This window comes from Lonchura striata, chromosome Z, assembly GCF_050655825.1.
Source record: "Lonchura striata isolate lonStrDom1 chromosome Z, ASM5065582v1, whole genome shotgun sequence".
NCBI lineage: Eukaryota > Metazoa > Chordata > Aves > Passeriformes > Estrildidae > Lonchura > Lonchura striata.
In genome coordinates, this window is record NC_140740.1 from 23,509,523 (window position 1) to 23,515,914 (window position 6,392).

Sequence of the window (6,392 nt, forward strand, 5' to 3'; positions counted from 1 at the left end):
TGGCGCTTTTCCCGCCGCTCGGGGGGCACGGCTGCCCGAGCACCGCGCTGCGCGTGTGGCTACGGGCAGAACGCGGCCCTGCTCCCTGTCCCGTCATAAATTACCTGCTTTCATGGCATGGTGTGAAACGTAGCTGCGGCGAGGGTCATCTCGGGCCTCAGCCTCCTCGCTCGGTAAAGTGTTACTTGCCCTGCTTTTCCTGCTGTCCTTTGACTCCACGCTGAAGACACGAGCTAGAAACTTAACCAAATCCACTTGGGCCTGACACAGGCCTCGGTACTGAAGGCTGCTGCTTCGGAAACATCATTAGGTCAGAAGGAGAGTACTTGGAAGAAGAATAAGCTACTACTCCTCAGTTGAAATGGGCAATTAAATAAATAGAAAATAAACACTGTCTGATGTAGCTAGCTGAAAAATAGCTCTTAAGCAACCTCCAGCAAGGCTTTTACAAAGCTAACTTCAGCATAATTCTGCACTGAGAGATTACACTGGAGCGGAACAATTGATCTGTTCTAAGGTTACTTTAATTTTTTTTTTCAGTTTTTCAGTTCAGGTATCTGACTATGTATCTTCAATCAAAGTACAAAATGCTAGTTCCTCATAGCTGTTCCTGAGACATTCAGTACTGCCACCTCAAAGCACATCACAGGGAAAATTAAACACGTCAGCTGAATAAGATGAGCATTCCTCTTATCATCCTTGGTATCAACAAGGAAAAATGAGAGTTCATAACTAATTTGAAAGAGTCACATCTTTACTTAAGAACCCAGATCTCTTAACAGTTTCTACCTCTTAACAGCATCAGCTTGCCTTCCTACAGACAAAAAGCCCCATGATTCTGAAAAAAGATTCCTCGGCTCAATTCTGCTCTCAGTTTGCAATCCTGTAAATACAGCAGTGCACAGAGATAACTGTTGGGTTAGGGCTCATCTGTATGGCTAAATGGTGTGAAGCCTGAGTGCATCCTGCATAACAACTTCCTTAATACATGCCCTTCTCTTTTCATTGCTTTTTTGACTCTCCAATGCTATTAGAAGGGTGAAAAAATAGGAGAGTGTGGTCAGGCATGCACTGCCTGCTGCAGCCCTGCTGAATACTGAGTCGCAGTCTGCACTCAGCATATGAATGAGCAAAGAATTGTGCCTGACCAAGCTCTTAGACATGGAGATTGTATTCTTTATACGTATTCTCCTAGTAAAAATTACTAGCTGTGGATTTTCGTATTAGAAATAACAACCTGTAAGTATTTAAAAATTCTGCTTTCATGATTGGCCTCAGAAATACCTTCTGGCTAATGTTTACTCAAAACAAATAACCCCTGGAATAAGAATTATTTTCTTGTATTAACATACGTCAAATGCCCATGTATTTTTTATAAGAAGAATTAAGAGGCAGCACAGTTTTACGCAAAAAATACATCTGCATGTTTAAATACAATTAGGCATTCTTATTTTACCTTCCCTAGAGTCACTTTTGCTGACTTCTTTTCAGTTTGCAGAACATTTTATCTCTTGTAAACACTCTTATGTTCCACAAAATATGCCAGTTCTAAGAGAAAAAGAACTGCAAAGGATGTTGGTGAAAAAGTAGTATCTATTATGCACTGTGTTAGACTGTGTCAGGTTTGACTGTAAAATAATTAGTCTTTCTGGTTTTTGTTTGTTTGGGATTTTTAAAATATTTTAAGTGGTGTAAGACTTGCTAGCTGTTGAAATATGATGCAAGGATCACTGGTAAGCCAATTCTTCAAGATCAAGTTAATGAAAGAGCACAAGATATATTTATCTTTTCAGTTCCTTGAATAATAAAAAAAAAACCCAAAAAACAAAAAGAAGCAGAAAACCCATAAAAAACCCAAAACAAACAAACAAACAAAACCCCCAAACAACCCAAACAAAAAAGGAATTCCAGTATGCAGGTGTTATGAGTGAGCACAAGAGGCCATCTGATCTGATTAATAGAATTTATTTAATTCATTTAATAGAGTATATGAGAGTAAAGTAAAAAGCAGCGCTGCGGCGACAGAGGGGAGCAACCGCTCTGCCAAACTGCCGCGCCTGTGATCCCCTAGTTCGCTCTTTTATCTTCCTCCTTAGTTCACTCGTTTTCTTCTGCGCAGTCGCATTCTGTTGCTAGGTGGTCGTTTTCTGCCTTTTAGTGGTCGTGGGATGAAGGCTGGTTGTCTTCCTCACAGGTGTCTTTTGATCTGGGAATTCTCACAGTCTTAAGTATACGTGTTATCTTAGAAATGCGTGTTATCAGTTAAGCAATGCAAAGCCTATTGCTTACTACCGCTGTAAAAGCTTAGGAATGCGTGTTATCAGCAATTTACAGCTTGTTGCCTATTACCGCTGTAAAAAACAAACTTCCTTGAAACAAATTACTATCTGCAGCTGCATCGAACAAAAAGGTCACCCTTCTCTTACAATTTCCCCCCTTTTCTTTTATCCTTCTTTTTGTTCATTGAACTGCATTAATTCTTTTCTATTAAGTTTTAGATAGTTTTTGGCTTTTACTTGAGTGAGTGATTCATATTTTGATTTTACTATCATTAAATGAGCGGCCTCTAACTTACTTTTTACTATAGCAATAAGCTTATTAAAGATGCAGGGTCCGAAAGTTAGCACTAAGATGAGCAGAATTGCTGGTCTTGCAATGGTAGACAAAAGAGTTGTTAACTAAGGGGAATGAGTAAACTATGATTCATACCAGTTTTGCTGAGCTTCTTGCTTTTTTTTTCTTTGCTCTATTTGTTTGCGTAATTCAGTCATAGTATCAACCACAATTTTTGTGTGGTTTGCATAAGTGCAACATTCTTTTCGTAAGGCAACGCAGAGCCCCCCTTGTTGTAAAAATAATAGATCAAGTCCCCGTCTATTTTGTAACACAACCTTAGAGAGGGATCTGACTGATTTTACTAACCCATCTATGGCTTTTTCGATTTTGCTTAAGTCTTTATCTACAGATATTCGTAAATTTTTCATACCTTGTTGTTGATTTACTAGGGAGGCTACCCCCGTTCTTACTCTAACTCCACCCACATTAAGTAAGACTGCTACTGTTAATACTGTGAGTGGTTCTCTTTTGACTAGATGGTGTTTGGGAGTTATTTGATGCTCTAGTATATATTCCTTTGGGTGATATGATATGTGAGGGACAATTAACACCTGTATACAATAATCTGAACTTTCATTGAAAAGCCTTATGGATAAGCAAGGGGTGGTTTTGAGTGTATTATATACTCATTTGGTGTTGGGCGCTGGCAGGAGCCATTCTGCTAGTTTATCTTTTCTCTTGATGCTGATTGTCGTCTCACACAAGTGTTGCATTATTGCGGGTACCTTTCCCACACATTTCCCTTTCCCTCTTACTTGTGCTAGGGTTATTCTTGGGGTGCTATTTTTTCTCTGTTTCTACAGACATTCTCTTGGGTTTGTCCCATTAATTCTTCTGGTTTTGGCAGAGGATCTTATCGCCTCATAAAAGGGTGGATTCATCATGTAACAGAGCCAGCAACCCTCTGTTAGATTTGGGTATGTATAATTTAAAATGCCAAATGTGGCTTGCATTATTTTCTACAAGGTGGCATGCTCGGGTTTAGGAACACTTGACTTATCTATGTTAATATGGCTGGTAATAACCTCTGTCTCTGTGTAGTTAATTGTTTTAGTTTTAATGTCACTTATTACTTTGTTGGGTCCAATTGGTGCAGGGTCATAGGGAATAGGTTTTTTCTTAATAAGTATTAGGTTTCTCAAATTGTGTCCCTTTATTTAATGCCTAATTCCTCATGTCTTTCTCAATAGCCACCCTGGGTCATTTGAATGAGTAACATTGAGGTATATGAAAGTACAGTTCTTCAGTAAATCTTTCCCTGTCCATGGCTATTCTTGTGGCTTTACACATTTAGCTGGTCCATATCCTACCCTTAGGTATTTATCCGACCCTCCTCCTGGGGCCCATGCTGATGCTATTGTCTCACAACCCCAATAACCACAGTAGTAATGCCCGGGGAGGTTGCAATATGACCTCCCTAAATTTGAAGCAGGGCACATATAGAAACTTGTCAAATTTAACAGCCGCCTACAGCTTGGATTCTTGGTTATGTTACATACTCCAGCTTTAAAGCTTGGTGCCCCAGAGGTTATCACAGTCTGCAGGTTATAATGAGTATTATGATTTTCCCACTTACTTATTGTCCATTTAAAGGGTTCATGGGTTTCAGTAGCAACACTTTGGAGAGGAAAGCATATCATCACAAATGTAAGAATCTTTAGGGCTGAGTAGTACACACTGCAGGGGATGTTGCTTATCATACCTAATTTTACATTCCTACTTTTTTTTATTCTATTGTCATCATTCTTGTGCCTATGGTGGTCAGGGTTTTTTCTTACGATTTGGGAGGGTCTTTCATCCCCACTAGCTACCTCTCTGTCTCGCCTGTCAACTTGGTTGCTATAAGCTATAGGGTAGGCCATCTTCTTGACAGCAGAGATATTCTTTAGGGGCGGGATTATTTCCTCTCTCCCACTTTGACCTCCGGGAGTTCTAATTTTTCTCATTTAATTGTGGGGTGTCGCACCTAAGTCTCTTGACTAGCCTGCGACACTTGACCTGGACTATGTCCGTAAGAAATGGACTTGAAAGCTCGTTGGAGTGGTAGCAATGGAATTCAGGGTTTATTCCCTTTACAAAAATTTCCCACCACTCGGGAGATTCTTTAGTCAATTCCCGAGTGGCGACCTTATAATTCAATATTTCAGAGGTTAACTTGCGTTGCTCTAGCCAGCAGCGCTGACACACACTTTTTGGAGCCCTCCCCTTTCTATAGTGAGCCCACTACAGCTTTTTACAAATTTTACAAGAAAAGCAAGCAAAAGGGAAACAATCACAATTTAACCAGCTACATTTTATTCTAATATCTTCATGCTTGGCATGACCCTCCCCTTCTCAAGGTCTCTGCTCCCTTTCGAGTCGGATGGGCCGATAATAGGGCTGCTGAGCTAAGTCTTCTAAATGCTTACAGTATCCTGGGGGTTTTGTTTCTCCTATCAGTTGTGTTTGCAATCCCCAGTCATTCCCGACCCAAATGTCCCCGGAACTGGCAGTGTCCATTAAGATTACTTGAGGGTTCTCTTTACTGTTAGCTTCAAATCTCCCGGCTTCCCATCAATCTTCCAGCTCGTCTTTCTGGAAGTTGCATGGAATCGAGTCGGGTCCACTGGCCCCTTTATTCTGCTAGCATGGGTCCATCCATTTTCTGCCGTACGAACTGCGGAATCAGTGGTGATTAAAACCAGATACGGTCCGTCCCACCTTGGGGTGATTGAATCTTTCTTCCAGCTTCGGATGAGAACCCAGTCGCCGGGTTGTACCTGGTGTAATACAAGATCTAATGGTGGTCTTTGGGCCCACATCCCCTTTTCCCATAACTGTTTCTTGTATTTCATTAAAACAGTTAAAATATTTGTTAATACTTTGGTCAGTGATATTAGGATTAGATTGAACTTTCTCTAGGGAGTAGGGCATCCTATATAACATTTCAAATGGGGAAAGCCCTATGTCTGATCGTGGTTGAGTCTGAATATTTAATAATGCTAGTGGCAGACATTTTATCCAAGATAACTTAGTTTCTAGTACCAATTTAGTGAGTTGTTTTTTAATTTCTTCATTTATTCTTTCTACCTTCCCGGAACTCTGGGGGTGCCAGGGAGTATGTTGTTCTTATTTTATGCCCAGGGCTTCTGCCAGCAGCTGTGTTATTTTTGAAGTGAAGTGGGGGCCTTTATCGGAGTCTATTGTTTCTGGGACCCCATACCTGGGTATTATTTCCTCTAGCAGGGCCTTTGTCACCATTCGGGCTGTCTCCCTAGCGGTGGGGATTGCTTCCACATAATGTGTTAGATGATCTATTATAACTAAAAGATATTTTATCCTCCCCACTTTGGGAAGCTCTGTAAAGTCTACTTGTAAATTTGTAAAAGGCCTCTTTGTCACGGGTCTCCCTCCCAAGGGTGGCTTCCTTAAATTCTTCCTATTTACACGTAAACAGGTTGGGCAACCCTTAGTAATACTTTTTGTTAGATCATGGAGACCCACAGTCATATAATGGGTGGCAAAGCGGTCTACCAGCCCTTGAGCGCCCCAGTGTGTTTTCTGGTGTAATTTAGTAAGCATTTGCTGGGCTACGGCCCTAGGCAGAACTTCCCTCCCATCCGTTAACAGCCACTTCCCCGATTCTTCTTTTATCCCCAATTTTGCAAGTTTCTCCCGCTCTTCTACAGTAAATACAAATTTATCCTGGGTGGTTAACCCAGGATTCTCTGGGGTATTTGTAGGATCCCTCCTGGCTCTCTCGCTCAAGGTCAGTGCCTTGATAATTGCAGCCTTCT